General features: G+C 58.4%; 1 long non-coding RNA gene across 1 annotated transcript in view; it reads right to left on the bottom strand.

The window, feature by feature from the left end:
• LOC140458884 (uncharacterized) overlaps positions 1-17,117 on the bottom strand; it is a 73,495-nt gene extending 56,378 nt beyond the window's left edge. The window contains exon 1 of the long non-coding RNA XR_011953727.1: positions 16,870-17,117. This is a non-coding gene — a long non-coding RNA (uncharacterized lncRNA). The remainder of the gene's footprint in view (positions 1-16,869) is intronic.
• Positions 17,118-18,164: the final 1,047 nt, after the last annotated feature.

Raw genomic sequence — 18,164 nt, 5'->3', positions numbered from 1 at the left:
AGGGAACGCCGCACCGTCACTGAGGGACAGCGCCGAGGGGGAGCCGCACCGTCACTGAGGGACAGCGCCGAGGGGGAGCCGCACGGTCACTGAGGGTCAGCGTTGAGGGAGAGCCGCACTGTCACTGAGGGACAGCGGTAAGGGAGAGCCGCACTGTCACTGACGGACAGCGCCGGGGGAGAGCTGCATCGTCACTGAGGGTCAGCGCTGAGGGAGAGCCGCACCGTCACTTAGGGAGAGCCGCACTGTGACTGAGGGTCTGTGCTGAGGGAGAGCCGCACTGTCACTGAGGGACATCGCTGAGGGAGAGCCGCACTGTCACTGAGGGACAGCGCTGAGGGAGAGCCGCACTGTCACTGAGGGACAGCGCTGAGGGAGAGCCGCACTGTCACTGAGGGACAGCGCTGAGGGAGAGCCGCACTGTCACTGAGGGTCAGGGCTGAGGGAGAGCTGCACCGTCACGGAGGGTCAGCGCTGAGGGAGAGCCACACTGTCACGGAGGGTGAGCGCTGAGGGAGAGCCGCACTGTCACTGAGGGACAGTGTTGAGGGAGAGCCGCACCGTCACTGAGGGACAGCGCTGAGGGAGAGCCGCACCGTCACTGAGGGACAGCCGCTCCGTCACTGAGGGACAGCGCTGAGGGAGAGCCGCACTGTCACTGAGGGTCAGCACTGAGGGAGAGCCGCACTGTCACTGAGGGACTGCGCTGAGGGAACGCCGCACTGTCACTGAGGGACTGCGCTGAGGGAACGCCGCACTGTCACTGAGGGACTGCGCTGAGGGAACGCCGCACTGTCACGGAGGGAGAGCGCTGAGGGAGAGCCGCACTGTCACTGAGGGACAGCGCTGAGGGAGAGCCGCACCGTCACTGAGGGAGAGCCGCACTGTCACTGAGGGAGAGCGCTGAGGGAGAGCCGCACTGTCACTGAGGGAGATCCGCACCGTCACTGAGGGACAGCGCTGAGGGAGAGCCGCACCGTCACTGAGGGACAGCGCTGAGGGAGAGCCGCACTGTCACTGAGGGAGATCCGCACCGTAACTGAGGGTTAGCCGCACTGTCACTGAGGGACAGCGCCGAGGGAGAGCCGCACCGTCACTGAGGGACAGCGCTGAGGGACAGCCGCACCGTCACTAATGGTCAGCGCCGAGGAGTGCCACACTGTCACTGAGGGTCAGCGTTGAGGGAGAGCCACACTGTCACTGAGGGACAGCGCTGAGGGAGAGCCGCACTGTCACTGAGGGACAGCGCTGAGGGAGAGCCACACTGTCACTGAGGGTCAGCGCTGAGGGAGAGCCACACTGGCACTGAGGGACAGGGCTGAGGGAGAGCCGCACTGTCACTGAGGGTGAGCGCTGAGGTAGAGCCGCACTGTCACTGAGGGACAGCGCTGAGGGAGATCCGCAACGTCACTGAGGGACAGCGCTGAGGGAGAGCCGCACCATCACTGAGGGTCAGCGCTGAGGGAGAGCCGCACTGTCACTGAGGGACAGCGCTGAGGGAACGCTGCCCTGTCGCTGAGGGAGAGCCGCACTGTCACTGAGGGTGAGCGCTGAGGTAGAGCCGCACTGTCACTGAGGGACAGCGCTGAGGGAGAGCCGCAACATCACTGAGGGACAGCGCTGAGGGAGAGCCGCAACGTCACTGAGGGTCAGCGCTGAGGGAGAGCCGCACCGTCACTGAGGGTCAGCGCTGAGGGAGAGCCGCACCGTCACTGAGGGTCAGCGCTGAGGGAGAGCCGCACTGTCACTGAGGGACTGCGCTGAGGGAACGCCGCACTGTCACTGAGGGACAGCGCTGAGGGAACGCCGCACTGTCACTGAGGGACAGCGCTGAGGGAACGCCGCACCGTCACTGAGGGACAGCGCTGAGGGAACGCCGCACCGTCACTGAGGGACAGCGCCGAGGGGGAGCCGCACCGTCACTGAGGGACAGCGCCGAGGGGGAGCCGCACGGTCACTGAGGGTCAGCGTTGAGGGAGAGCCGCACTGTCACTGACGGACAGCGCCGGGGGAGAGCTGCATCGTCACTGAGGGTCAGCGCTGAGGGAGAGCCGCACCGTCACTGAGGGAGAGCCGCACTGTGACTGAGGGTCTGTGCTGAGGGAGAGCCGCACTGTCACTGAGGGACATCGCTGAGGGAGAGCCGCACTGTCACTGAGGGTCAGCGCTGAGGGAGAGCCGCACTGTCACTGAGGGACAGCGCTGAGGGACGCTGCCCTGTCGCTGAGGGAGAGCCGCACTGTCACTGAGGGTGAGCGCTGAGGTAGAGCCGCACTGTCACTGAGGGACAGCGCTGAGGGAGAGCCGCAACGTCACTGAGGGACAGCGCTGAGGGAGAGCCGCACCGTCACTGAGGGTCAGCGCTGAGGGAGAGCCGCACGGTCACTGAGGGTCAGCGCTGAGGGAGAGCCGCACTGTCACTGAGGGACTGCCGCACTGTCGCTGAGGGAACGCCGCACTGTCACTGAGGGACAGCGCTGAGGGAACGCCGCACCGTCACTGAAGGACAGCGCCGAGGGGGAGCCGCACCGTCACTGAGGGACAGCGCCGAGGGGGAGCCGCACCGTCACTGAGGGTCAGCGTTGAGGGAGAGCCGCACTGTCACTGAGGGTCAGCGTTGAGGGAGAGCCGCACTGTCACTGACGGACAGCGCCGGGGGAGAGCTGCATCGTCACTGAGGGTCAGCGCTGAGGGAGAGCCGCACCGTCACTTAGGGAGAGCCGCACTGTGACTGAGGGTCTGTGCTGAGGGAGAGCCGCACTGTCGCTGAGGGAGAGCCGCACTGTCACTGAGGGACAGCGCTGAGGGAGAGCCGCACTGTCACTGAGGGACAGCGCTGAGGGAGAGCCGCACCGTCACTGAGGGAGAGCCGCACCATCACTGAGGGTCAGCGCTGAGGGAGAGCCGCACCATCACTGAGGGTCAGCGCTGAGGGAGAGCCGCACTGTCACTGAGGGTCAGGGCTGAGGGAGAGCTGCACCGTCACGGAGGGTCAGCGCTGAGGGAGAGCCACACTGTCACGGAGGGTGAGCGCTGAGGGAGAGCCGCACTGTCACTGAGGGACAGTGTTGAGGGAGAGCCGCACCGTCACTGAGGGACAGCGCTGAGGGAGAGCCGCACCGTCACTGAGGGACAGCGCTGAGAGAGAGCCGCACCGTCACTGAGGGTCAGCACTGAGGGAGAGCCGCACTGTCACTGAGGGACTGCGCTGAGGGAACGCCGCACTGTCACTGAGGGACTGCGCTGAGGGAACGCCGCACTGTCACTGAGGGACTGCGCTGAGGGAACGCCGCACTGTCACGGAGGGAGAGCGCTGAGGGAGAGCCGCACTGTCACTGAGGGACAGCGCTGAGGGAGAGCCGCACCGTCACTGAGGGAGAGCCGCACTGTCACTGAGGGAGAGCGCTGAGGGAGAGCCGCACTGTCACTGAGGGAGATCCGCACCGTCACTGAGGGACAGCGCTGAGGGAGAGCCGCACCGTCACTGAGGGACAGCGCTGAGGGAGAGCCGCACTGTCACTGAGGGAGATCCGCACCGTAACTGAGGGTTAGCCGCACTGTCACTGAGGGACAGCGCCGAGGGAGAGCCGCACCGTCACTGAGGGACAGCGCCGAGGGGGAGCCGCACCGTCACTGAGGGACAGCGCCGAGGGAGAGCCGCACCGTCACTGAGGGACAGCGCCGAGGGGGAGCCGCACCGTCACTGAGGGACAGCGCTGAGGGAGAGCCACACTGTCACTGAGGGACAGCACCGAGGGGCAGCCGCACCGTCACTGATGGAGAGCGCCGAGGGAGAGCCGCTCCGTCACTGAGGGACAGCGCTGAGGGAGAGCCGCACTGTCACTGAGGGAGAGCGCTGAGGGAGAGCCGCACTGTCACTGAGGGAGAGCGCTGAGGGAGAGCCGCACTGTCACTGATGGACAGGGCTGAGGGAGAGCCGCACTGTCACTGAGGGAGAGCGCTGAGGGAGAGCCGCACTGTCACTGAGGGAGAGCGCTGAGGGAGAGCCGCACCGTCACTGAGGGATAGTGCTGAGGGATAGCCGCACCATCACTGAGGGTCAGCGCTGAGGGAGAGCCGCACTGTCACTGAGGGAGAGCCGCACTGTCACTGAGGGAACGCCGCACTATCACTGAGGGACAGCGCTGAGGGAGAGCCGCACTGTCACTGAGGGTCAGTGCTGAGGGAGAGCCGCACCGTCACTGAGGGATACCGCTGAGGGAGAACCGCACCGTCACTGAGGGACAGCGCTGAGGGAACGCTGCACTGTCACTGAGGGACAGCGCTGAGGAAGAGCCGCACTGTCACTGAGGGTCAGCGCTGAGGGAGAGGCGCACTGTGGCTGAGGGTCAGTGCTGAGGGAGAGCCGCACCGTCACTGAGGGATACCGCTGAGGGAGAGCCGCACTGTCACTGAGGGACAGCCGCACTGTCACTGAGGGTCAGCGCTGAGGGAGAGCCACACTGTCACTAAGGGTGAGTGCTGAGGGAGAGCCGCACTGTCACTGAGGGACAGCGTTGCGGGAGAGCCGCACTGTCACTGAGGGACAGCGCTGAGGAAGAGCCGCACTGTCACTGAGGGTCAGCGCTGAGGGAGAGGCGCACTGTGGCTGAGGGTCAGTGCTGAGGGAGAGCCGCACCGTCACTGAGGGATACCGCTGAGGGAGAGCCGCACTGTCACTGAGGGACAGCCGCACTGTCACTGAGGGTCAGCGCTGAGGGAGAGCCACACTGTCACTGAGGGACAGCGCCGAGGGAGAGCCGCACCGTCACTGAGGGACAGCCCTGAGGGAGAGCCGCACCGTCGCTGAGGGAGAGCCGCACCGTCACTGAGGGATAGCGCTGAGGGAGAGCCGCACTGTCACTGATGGACAGGGCTGAGGGAGAGCCGCACTGTCACTGATGGACAGGGCTGAGGGAGAGCCGCACTGTCACTGAGGGACAGCGCTGAGGGAGAGCCGCACCGTCACTGAGGGAGAGCCGCACTGTCACTGAGGGTCAGCGCTGAGGGAGAGCCGCACTGTCACTGAGGGAGAGCCGCACCGTCGCTGAGGGAGAGCCGCACTGTCACTGAGGGACAGCACTGAGGGAGAGCCGCACTGTCACTGAGGGAGAGCCGCACCGTCGCTGAGGGAGAGCCGCACTGTCACTGAGGGTCAGCGCTGAGGGAGAGCCGCACTGTCACTGAGGGAGAGCCGCACCGTCGCTGAGGGAGAGCCGCACTGTCACTGAGGGACAGCCGCACTGTCACTGAGGGACAGCGCTGAGGGAGAGCCGCACTGTCACTGAGGGAACGCCGCACTGTCACTGAGGGACAGCGCTGAGGGAGAGCCGCACTGTCACTGAGGGTCAGTGCTGAGGGAACGCTGCCCTGTCACTGAGGGTCAGCGCTGAGGGAGAGTCGCACTGTCACTGATGGACAGGGCTGAGGGAGAGCCGCACTGTCACTGAGGGACAGCGTTGAGGGAGAGCGCACTGTCACTGAGGGACAGTGCTGAGGGAACGCTGCCCTGTCACTGAGGGTCAGCGCTGAGGGAGAGTCGCACTGTCACTGATGGACAGGGCTGAGGGAGAGCCGCACTGTCACTGAGGGACAGCGCTGAGGGAGAGCCGCACTGTCACTGAGGGACAGCGCTGAGGGAGAGCCGCACCGTCACTGAGGGAGAGCTGCACCGTCACTGAGGGTCAGCGCTGATGGAGAGCCGCACTGTCACTGAGGTTCAGCGCTGAGGGAACGCCACACTGTCACTGAGGGTCAGCGCTGAGGGAGAGCCGCACTGTCACTGAGGGTCAGCGCTGAGGGAACGCCGCACTGTCACTGAGGGAGAGCCGCACCGTCACGGACAGACAGCGCTGAGGGAGAGCCGCACCGTCACTGAGGGACAGCGCTGAGGGAGAGCCGCACCGTCACTGAGGGACAGCGCTGAGGGAGAGCCGCACCGTCGCTGAGGGAGAGCCGCACTGTCACTGAGGGACAGCGCTGAGGGAGAGCTGCACTGTCACTGAGGGACCGCGCTGAGGGAGAGCCGCATGGTCACTGAGGGACAGCGCTGAGGGAGAGCCGCACTGTCACCGAGGGAGAGCCGCACTGTCACTGAGGGACAGCGCTGAGGGAGAGCCCGCACTGTCACTGAGGGACAGCGCTGAGGGAGAGCCGCACTGTCACTGAGGGACAGCGCTGAGGGAGAGCCGCATGGTCACTGAGGGACAGCGCTGAGGGAGAGCCGCACGGTCACTGAGGGACAGCGCTGAGGGAGAGCCGCACGGTCACTGAGGGAGAGCCGCACCGTCACTGAGGGACAGCGCTGAGGGAGAGCCGCACCGTCGCTGAGGGAGAGCCGCACTGTCACTGAGGGAACGCCGCACTGTCACTGAGGGACAGCGCTGAGGGAGAGCCGCACTGTCACTGAGGGTCAGCGCTGAGGGAGAGCCGCACTGTCACTGAGGGTCAGCGCTGAGGGAGAGCCGCACTGTCACTGAGGGACAGCGCTGAGGGAGAGCCGCACCGTCACTGAGGGACAGCGCTGAGGGAGAGCCGCACTGTCACTGAGGGACAGCGCTGAGGGAGAGCCGCACCGTCACTGAGGGACAGCGCTGAGGGAGAGCCACACTGTCACTGAGGGAGAGCCGCACCGTCACTGAGGGTCAGCGCTGAGGGAGAGCCGCACCGTCACTGAGGGACAGCGCTGAGGGAGAGCCGCACCGTCACTGAGGGACAGCGCTGAGGGAGAGCCGCACCGTCACTGAGGGACAGCGCTGAGGGAGACCCGCACTGTCGCTGAGTGACAGCGCTGAGGGAGAGCCGCACTGTCGCTGAGGGAGAGCCGCACTGTCGCTGAGGGAGAGCGCTGAGGGAGAGCCGCACTGTCACTGAGGGAGGGTGTGGACGGGCTCAGTGTGGACGGGCTCGGTGGGAGAGTGCGCAAAAGAGAGTGCGTCTGTGTGTGCACCTGTGTGTCTGTGTGTGCGTGCGCGACATCTCTCTGTGCACTGCGTGTCTGTGTTGCGTCTCTGTCTGTTTGTGTCTGCGCCAGCACTGACCCAGGCAGCTGCTCATCCAGAGTTCCCCAACCCAGGATAGAGTCACTGCTGGAAGGTCACTACAATGTGGGGGGGGCAAGATGGACAAACTGGGATTAAGGAACAGGCGGCCATTCTGCCCCCCCTCCTCCAGCCTGTTACACAGGAACAGGAGGCCATTCTGCCTCCCCCAGCCTGTTACACAGGAACAGGAGGCCATTCAGCCCCTCCCTCCAGCCTATTACACAGGAACAGGAGGCCATTCAGCTCCCCCCTCCTTGCCCCACCCTGTGGAATAGCCCCCTTTTCCCTCTCCGATATCCAGGGGTACAATCCCCTCGATAAAAGGGGGTTGCCTCCCTCAGTTCCTGAGGTGGATATTCTGTCCCCAGCCACCCCCACCGAAATCTCAGGGCAGCCCACATTGTCAGACCATAGGCTATAGAGCAGCTCCAACTGTTAGATTACAGTTCCACAACACTGATCCCAGACTGACAAACACTCAGTCAGATGTACAGCCTGGAAACAGACCCTTCGGTCCAACCCGTCCATGCTGACCCAGATATCCCAACCCAATCTAGTCCCACCTGCCAGCACCCGGCCCATATCCCTCCAAACCCTTCCTATTCATATACCCATCCAGATGCCTCTGATATGTTGTAATTGTACCAGCCTCCACCACATCCTCTGGCAGCTCATTCCATACACGTACCACCCTCTGGGTGTAAAAGTTGCCCCTTAGATCCCTTTTATATCTTTCCCCTCTCATCCTAAACCTACGCCCTCTAGTTCTGGACTCCCCGACCCCAGGGAAAAGACTTTGTCTATTTACCCTATCCATGCCCCTCAAGATTTTATAAACCTCTATAAGGTCACCCCTCAGCCTCCGACGCTCCAGGGAAAACAGCCCCAGCCTGTTCAGCCTCTCCCTGTAGCTCAGATCCTCCAACCCTGGCAACATCCTTGTAAATCTTTCCTGAACCCTTTCAAGTTTCACAACATCTTTGCGATAGGAAGGAGACCAGAATTGCACACAATATTCCAACAGTGGCCTAACCAATGTCCTGTACAGCTGCAACATGACCTCCCAACTCCTGTACTCAATACTCTGACCAATAAAGGGAAGCATACCAAATCTCACTTGAAAGATCACGTTTTGTCTTTTTTTTCCTGAGTTTACATGACGCTCTCTCACTGAAACACGAGCAGACCAGGCTGTAGCATCCACTCCCACAGCCCAGAGAGACTATCCCTGAAGGAATACGAGGAAACGCAACAAAATAAAGAAATCAGACTCTCGATACCCATCACCATTTGGAAAATACAAAACACACAAGCTGAAACAAGATCGGACCTTTCCCATTCTGTTCAGTTATTTGGGGCAGGATGATGGTTCAGCGGTTAGCACCACTGCCCTCCCAGCGCCAGGGACCTGGGTTCGATTCCAGCCTCGGGGTTACTGTCTGTGTGGGGTTTGCACATTCTCCCCACATCCCCTCCCCCCTCCAAAAACCAGCCAACTGCCCCCTGCGTCCACTGCCATGTGTAGGCTCACAGATACACACCTGACCTCCGGGAAACGGCTTCTCTCTGTCCCGAAAGGGGAATATTATCAGAACCCCCCCCCCCCCACCTCAATCAGGAGAGCAGGAACCGTACTTGACAAAAGGATTCCGGATCTCTCGCACACACGTGCACACAGAGACACACACACAGACACTCGTGCACAGACACACAGAGAGACAGACACGCGCTCGCGCACAGAGACTCACACTCGCACACAGATGCAAGCGCACAGACACACTGACACACAGGCAGACACAGACATACAGAGACACACACAGGCACACGCTCATGCACAGACACAGAGACACACGCTCGCGCACTGACACAGACAGAGACATGCGCTTGCGCACAGACACATGCTCGCACATAGACACACGCTCGCGCATGACGCACAGAGACACACACTCGCGCACAGAGACACACACTCGCGCACAGATGCAAGCGCACAGACACACTGACACACAGGCAGACACAGACATACAGAGACACACACAGGCACACGCTCATGCACAGACACAGAGACACACGCTCGCGCACTGACACAGACAGAGACATGCGCTTGCGCACAGACACATGCTCGCACATAGACACATGCTCGCGCATGACGCACAGAGACACACACTCGCGCACAGAGACACACACTCGCGCACAGATGCAAGCGCACAGACACACTGACACACAGGCAGACACAGACATACAGAGACACACACAGGCACACGCTCATGCACAGACACAGAGACACACGCTCGCGCACTGACACAGACAGAGACATGCGCTTGCGCACAGACACATGCTCGCACATAGACACACGCTCGCGCATGACGCACAGAGACACACACTCGCGCACAGAGACACACACTCGCGCACAGATGCAAGCGCACAGACACACTGACACACAGGCAGACACAGACATACAGAGACACACACAGGCACACGCTCATGCACAGACACAGAGACACACGCTCGCGCACTGACACAGACAGAGACATGCGCTTGCGCACAGACACATGCTCGCACATAGACACATGCTCGCGCATGACGCACAGAGACACACACTCGCGCACAGAGACACACACTCGCGCACAGATGCAAGCGCACAGACACACTGACACACAGGCAGACACAGACATAGAGACTCACACACAGGCACACGCTCGCACACAGAGACACACTCGCGCACAGACAGATACGCACACAGACACACGCTCGCGCGCACACACCGACACGCACACAGACACACCACTCACGCACAGACGCAAGCGCACAGACACACAGACACACACATACAGAGACTCGCACACAGACACATGCTCGCGTAGACACACAGAGACACACAGACACACGCGCGCGCAGACACACATGCACAGACGCACACACTCACGCACAGACCCACAGAGTCATGCCCTCACGCACAGACACAGACACACACTCGCGCACAGTCACAGAGACACGCCCTCACGCACAGACACACAGAGACACGCACACAGACACGCGCTCACGCAGACACACACGCACAGACATAGAGACACGCATGTAGAAACACCGCTCACGCACACAGACACGTACACAGACACACAGAGACACATGCTCGCACGCAGACACACACGCACAGACACACACAAACACGCACTCACACACAGACACTCGCACACTGACACACACTCTCGCACAGATACACAGAGACACGCACTCGCGCACAGACACACGCTCACTCACAGACACAGAGACACATGCACAGACACAACCGCTCGCGCACACACAGGAACATGTACACAGACACACAGAGACTCGCACACAGGACACACTCTCGCACAGACACACAGAGACACAAGCAGGCACACAGACACGCGCTCGCGCACTGACACAGACAGAGAACATGCGCTCGCACACAGACACACAATAGACAATAGGTGCAGGAGTAGGCCATTCTGCCCTTCAAGCCTGCACAACCATTCAATATGATCATGGCTGATCATCCTTAATCAGTATCCTGTTCCTGCCTTATCTCCATAACCCTTGATTCCACAATCCTTGAGAACTCTATCCAACTCTTTCTTAAATGAATCCAGAGACCTGGGCCCTCCACTGCCCTCTGGGACAGAGCATTCCACACAGCCACCACTCTCTGGGTGAAGAAGTTTCTCCTCATCTCTGTCCTAAATGGTCTACCCCGTATTTTTAAGCTGTGTCCTCTGGTTCGGCACTCACCCATCAGCGGAAACATGTTTCCTGCCTCCAAAGTGTCCAATCCTTTAATAATCTTATATGTCTCAATCAGATCCCTCTCAGTCTTCTAAACTCAAGGGTATACAAGCCCAGTCGCTTCAGTCTTTCAGTGTAAGGTAATCCTGCCATTCAGGAATTGACCTCGTGAACCTACGCTGCACTCCCTCAATAGTCAGAATGTCTTTCCTCAAATTTGGAGACCAGAACTGTACACACTACTCCAGGTGTGGTCTCACCAGGGCCCTGTACAGCTGCAGAAGCACCTCTTTGCTTCTATACTCAATCCCTCTTGTTATGAAGGCCAGCATGCTATTAGCCTTCTTCACTACCTGCTGTACCTGCATGCTTACCTTTATTGACGGGGTGGACAAGAACACCCAGATCTCTCTGAACAGCCCCTTTACCTAAATTGATTCCATTTAGGTAGTAATCTGCCTTCCTGTTCTTGCCACCAAAGTGGATAACCATACATTTATCCACATTAAATTGCATCTGCCATGCCTCTGCCCACTCACCTAACCTGTCCAGGTTACCCCTGTAATCTCCTAGCATCCTTATCACATTTCACCCTACCACCCAGCTTTGTATCATCAGCAAATTTGCTAATGTTATTGCTGATACCATCTTCTATATCATTAATATATATTGTAAAAAGCTGCAGGTCCCAGTACTGATCCCTGCGGTACCCCACTGGACACTGCCTGCCATTCCGAAATGGAGCCGTTTATCACTACTCTTTGTTTCAGATTCCTGATGTCGGGCTTTTGCCCGAAACGTCGATTTCGAAGCTCCTTGGATGCTGCCTGAACTGCTGTGCTCTTCCAGCACCACTAATCCAGAATCTGGTTTCCAGCATCTGCAGTCATTGTTTTTACCCTATTACTGTAAAACACCGGGGTACAGTACTGGTGGGGACAGGTCTGTCACTGTGTAACACTGGGATACAGTACTGGTGGGGACAGGTCTGTCACTGTATAACACTGGGGTACAGTACTGTTGGGGATAGGTCTGTCCCTGTATACCACTGGGGTACAGTACTGGTGGGGACAGGTCTGTCACTGTGTAACACTGGGAAACAGTACTGGTGGGGACAGGTCTGTCACTGTATAACACTGGGGTACAGTACTGGTGGGGACAGGTCTGTCACTGTATAACACTGGGGTACAGTACTGGTGGGGGACCGGTCTGTCACTGTATAACACTGGGGTACAGTACTTGTGGGGACAGGTTTGTCACTGTATAACACTGGGGTACAGTACTTGTGGGGACAGGTTTGTCACTGTATAACACTGGGGTACAGTACTGGTGGGGACAGGTCTGTCACTGTGTAACACTGGGATACAGTACGGGTGGGGACAGGTCTGTCCCTGTATAACACTGGGGTACAGTACTGGTGGGGACAGGTCTGTCACTGTGTAACACTGGGATACAGTACTGGTGGGGACAGGTCTGTCCCTGTATAACACTGGGGTACAGTACTGGTGAGGGACAGGTCTGTCCCTGTATAACACTGGGGTACAGTACTGGTGGGGACAGGTCTGTCACTGTATAAGACTGGGGCACAGTACTGGTGGGGACAGGTCTGTCACTGTATAACACTGGGGTACAGTACTGGTGGGGGACAGGTCTGTCACTGTATAACACTGGGGTACAGTACTTGTGGGGACAGGTTTGTCACTGTATAACACTGCGGTACAGTACTTGTGGGGACAGGTTTGTCACTGTATAACACTGGGGTACAGTACTGGAGGGGACAGGTCTGTCACTGATGAAGGGCCTTTGCCCGAAACGTCGATTTTGAAGCTCCTTGGATGCTGCCTGAACTGCTGTGCTCTTCCAGCACCACTAATCCAGAATTTGTTTCCTGTCAGCCAACCAACTTTCAATCCAAGTTAGTAATTTGCCCCCAGTACCATGCGCCCTAATTTTACTCACTAATCTCTTGTGTGGGACTTTATCAAAAGCTTTCTGGAAGTCCAGGTACACTACATCCACTGGATCTCCCTCGTCCATCTTCCGAGTTACATCCTCAAAAAAATTCCAGATGATTCGCCAAGCATGATTTCCCCTTCATAAATCCATGCTGACTCTGTCCTATCCTGTTACTACTATCCAGATGTGTCATAATTTCATCCTTTATAATAGACTTCAGCATCTTTCCCACCACTGAGGTCAGACTAACTGGTCTATAATTTCCTGCTTTCTCTCTACCACCTTTCTTAAAAAGTGGTACAACATTAGCCGCCCTCCAAACCGCAGGAACTGATCCCGAATCTATCGAACTCCGGAAAATAATCACCAACGCATCCACGATTTCTCGAGCCACCTCCTTTAGTACCCTGGGATGTAGACCATCAGGCCCCAGGGACTTATCAACCTTCAGACCTAAGTCTCTCCAACACCAATTCCTGGCAAATATAAATTCCCTTCAGTTCAGGTCCTTCAGCCACTGTTACCTCAGGGAGATTGCTTGTGTCTTCCCCAGTGAACACAGATCTGAAGTACCAATTCAATTCTTCTGCCATTTCTATGTTCCCAGTAATATATTCCCCTATTTCTGTCTTCAAGGGCCCAATTTTTTGCCTTTCACATACCTAAAAAAACTTTTACTATCCTCCTTTATATTATTGGCCAGTTTACCTTCGTACCTCATTTTTTCTCTGCGTATTTCCTTCTTAGTAATCCTCTGTTGTTCTTTAAAAGCTTCCCAGTCCTCCATTTTCCCACACGCACAGACACACAGAGACACACACTCGCGCACACACACACACACACACACACAGAGACACACAAAGACATAGAGACACACGCTCACGCACAGACACACACGCAGACACACACAGACACAGACACACGCTCACGCAGACACACGCACAGAGACACGCGCTCGAGCACACGCTCAGACACACAGACACTCGCACAGACACAGAGACATGTACTCGTGCACAGACACACAGAGACATGCGCTCGCACGCAGACACACAGACACACGCGCTCACGCTCAGACACAGACACTCAGATACACGCGCTTGCGCACAGACAGAGACACACACACAGACACACACTTGCACACAAACACAGAGACACGTGCTCACGCTCAGACACACGCACACACACACAGACACATGCGCTCGTACACAGACAGACACACACAGACACACACAGACACAGACACACACACAGACACACGCACACAGAGACACGTGCTCACGCTCAGACACACGCACACACACACAGACACACGCGCTCGTGCACAGGCACACACAGAGACACACACAGACACACACAGACACAGACACACAGACACACGCGCTCGTGCACAGGCACACAGAGACACACACACACACACACAGAGACACACACACACACACAGAGACACACACACAGACAGGCTCGCGTACACTGACATGTACAAGCACTGACACACAGCTCTCCTCTGAAAGACGGTCTCTCCACTGCAGCCACACATCGGCTCACAGAAATTGCCCCGGTGTGTATAATTTTACCCAGTCCCCCTCCTCCCCCCACCGCCCCGGTCTGAGGGCTTACCGAGATAGACTCACTGCCCTCCTCACAGTCCGGTCAGACGTACCTCTGTGTCACACCCTCCGTTCCCTCAGAATCCACCTGCCACTCCACACTCTCCGGGGTTGGGGGGGGACAGAGGGACGTTTTGAAGCCACAGCCAAACAATCGGGAATTTGGGAGCAGGCAGATCAAACATTCCGAAAGGATGCAGTGACTTTGCATAGATCCAGCCTCGTCTCTTCTCACAGTGTCGTTCTGGCACATTGACAGGACAGCCGTGTGTGTGTGTGTGTGTGTGTGAGCACGTGTGCATGCATGTGTGTGTGTGTGTGTGTCAGTGTACACAGCCCCGTGCACGTGCCTATCTGTGTGCGTGTATCAGTGTATACAAACGCAAGTGCGTGCCTGTCTGTGTGTGCGTATCAGTGTACGCAGCCTGGTGCACGTGCCTGCGTATGTGTGTCAGTGTACACAGCCCAATGCGCGGGCCTGTCTGTGTGTGCATCAGGATATACAGTCATGTGCGCATGCCTGCCGCTGTGTGTGCGCGTCAGTGCACACAGCCCCGTGCGCGTGCCTGTCTGTGTGTGCGTGTCAGTGTGTGTGCATGTCAGTGTACACAGCCCCGTGCCTATCTGTGTGCGTGTGTGTCAGTGTACACAGTCCTGTGTGTGCGCGTGTCAGTGTACACAGCCCCGTGCTCGTGCCTGTCTTGTGACTGCATGTCAGTGTACACAGCCCTGTGCGCGTGCCTATCTGTGTGTGTGCATGTCAGTGTACACAGCCCTGTGCGCATGCCTGTCTCTGTGTGTGCGCACGTGTCAGTGTACACAGCCCCATGCGCGTGCCTGTGTGTGTGCATGTCAGTGTACACAGCCCCGTGCGTGTGCCTGTCTCTATGTGTGTCAGTATACACAGCTCTGTGCGCGTGCCCATGTGTACGCCTGTGTCTGAGCGTGCGAGTCAGTGTACCAGCCCCCTTGTGTGTGTGTGTGTGTGTGTGTGTGGGGTGGGAGGGAGTCAGTGTACACAGCCCCGTGTGTGTGTGGGGTGGGGGGGGGTGGAGGGAGTCAGTGTACACAGCCCCGTGTGTGTGTGGGGTGGGGGGGGGGGGGGGGGGGGAGGGAGTCAGTGTACACAGCCCCCTGTGTGTGTGTGTGGGGGGGGTGGAGGGAGTCAGTGTACACAGCCCCGTGTGTGTGTGGGGTGGGGGGGGGGGGGGAGGGAGTCAGTGTACACAGCCCCCTGTGTGTGTGTGTGGGGGGGGGTGGGAGGGAGTCAGTGTACACAGCCCCCTGTGTGTGTGTGTGGGGGGGGGTGGGAGGGAGTCAGTGTACACAGCCCCATGTGTGTGTGGGGTGGGGGGGGGGAGGAGTCAGTGTATACAGCCCCCTATGTGTGTGTGTGGGGGGGGGTGGGAGGGAGTCAGTGTACACAGCCCCATGTGTGTGTGGGGTGGGGGGGGGGGAGGAGTCAGTGTACACAGCCCCCTGTGTGTGTGTGTGGGTTGGGGGGGGGGGGTAAGTATACACAGCCCCGTGGGTGTGTGTGTATATACACATTGACACAGTCAGCAACCTTCCCCCCCCCCCAACTCTGGGCAAATATGCAGATTGCTGCCAACCCCACATTTCCTCCCCCCCCCACCCCCCACACCGCAAGGGGGGGGGGGGGCGCGGTGATGGAGACCCATCGGCCCGTCCTCGTGCCCCTGTCCTGGAAGCACCAACCGCTCACCCTCAAAACATTTCACCCCCTCCCCTCGCCAGCCCTATCTCCACACCCTCCACCCACCACAACACCCACTGGGCAGTGAGTGTGGCAGGACGCCACTCTGCCCCTCAGCTCCCAGCCCGCACAGCAAGAGCCCATTAACCTACCGAACAGCAGGAACTCTGACCAGAACTCCCCTGGCGACTCGAGATGCTCTGGGGGTTGGCGGGAGGGGCGTGTGTGTATGTGTGTGTGTGTGTGTGTGTGTGTGGAGGATTACAGTTCCTGCCCCCCTCCCCCACCCCCACCCCCAAGGGTAGACTGGGCGCAGATGAATGGGGATGGGGATGGAGGATGGCAAGGGAAGGATTTGCAACATTGCATTAGCTCCGGGTGCTATGTGTGAGAGTTGGGGGGGGAGGGGGATGAAATCAACTGCATTGATCAAAACACACAGCAGCAACACACCACCACCCCCCCACCACCCCCACCATTCCCAGCAATCCCCCCACCAAAAAAATCATGCACGTTGCATTCCCTCCCTCCAACCCCCCGAGACATAATCCAGCAACCCCCCAACACAACTCTCTCCTTTTAATTCTGCACCATGCACCTCAACATCACATTAAATTCATTCTGACCATCCCAAACCCCATCTCTCTCTCTCTCTCTCTCTGTGTATGCCTTGGGAGAAAATACCTAGTTAGCATTCAACTCAACACCAAATGCACCAGAATATTTTTTTTTTGAAAAAGATATATAAGGAATAAATAATACAGGCGAGGAAGGAAAATACAACAGTGCATTTTGCAAATACCTTGCATGGGGAGAGTGAGAGCGAATCCACACCACAGGCAGCACAGACTCTGCATGGTCCCAATTTTTATATATTTTTTTTTGCAAATTGCACCCTCTATTTTTTAAAAATAAATAAAACAAATCCCTCAGACGGGCTCCTTGCTTTTTTTTCTCCCTCTGATGGTGCAGACGCTTGGAAACTTCCCGTTGCAAAGGTTCAGTGTTGGAGGAGGGGGTGGGGGGGGGTACCACCTCCTGGATATATATTTGTTTGGGGGGGGTGGTGGGAGAGAGAATCTCTCCAGCTCTGCAGCTGCAGGCAGAGGGTGGGCGGGATCAGGGTTTGATTGACAGGCGGGGGATCCTGACTGACAGGCGGTGGGGGGGGGGTCCCGGCCAATCGGAGGGCGCGGGATTCCCGGGACCGCGTTCCACGAGCCCGCCTCCTGCTTCATTTGCAAAACGCAAACATCTCCATCCTCCCACCCCCCCCCCCCAAAAACCTCCTCATTTTGCAACAGGAAAGGGGGGGGGGGGGGGGGGAAATGGCCAATGCAAAATTTGCACACACACCCCCCGACCCTTCCCCAACGTCTGAGCAGGACGATGCACATTTCCAAATACTCCCCCCACCCCCAAAGGTGCAAACAACACCCCCCACCCCCACCAAAGTTTTATTTGCAATCAAAAGGGAGGTTGGGGTGGGGGGAGAACAAAGAGATTCCACTCCACCCCCACCACCACAAAAAGGGGCACACAATGCCTCCATAGAAAACTCAAATAAAATTCACCCCCCCCCCCAACCCCAATCCCAAACTAGTCCATTTGCAAATTTGCATTCTGGCTGCAGCACAGAGCGATCCCATTCAAGAGTGTTACGGAGGGTGGTTACACTCCATGTGGGCATTGGGGGGGAGGATTGGGGTGGGCAAGGTTGGGTTCCAGCGACGGAAGTTGGGATGCATGACCCAGCAGGGGTGCGGGGGGAGCAACGCACTGTAGGAGGGTCAGTGCTGAGGGAGCGCCGCACTGTCGGAGGGTCAGTGCTGAGGGAGCGGGCACTGTCGGAGGGTCAGTGCAAAGGGAGCAGGCACTGTCGGAGGGTCATTGCAGAGGGAGTGCCGCACTGTCGGAGGGTCAGTGCTGAGGGAGTGGGCACTGTCAGAGGGTCAGTGCTGAGGGAGTGGGCACTGTCGGAGGGTCAGTGCTGAGGGAGCGGACACTGTCGGAGGGTCAGTGCTGAGGGAGTGCCGCACTGTCTGAGGGTCAGTGCTGAGGGAGTGCCGCACTGTCGGAGGGTCAGTGCTGAGGGAG

Source organism: Chiloscyllium punctatum, chromosome 34, assembly GCF_047496795.1.
Source record: "Chiloscyllium punctatum isolate Juve2018m chromosome 34, sChiPun1.3, whole genome shotgun sequence".
Classification (NCBI taxonomy): Eukaryota; Metazoa; Chordata; class Chondrichthyes; order Orectolobiformes; family Hemiscylliidae; genus Chiloscyllium; species Chiloscyllium punctatum.
Note: the sequence above shows the minus strand (reverse complement) of the source record. Positions and strands in the feature narration are given on the sequence as shown.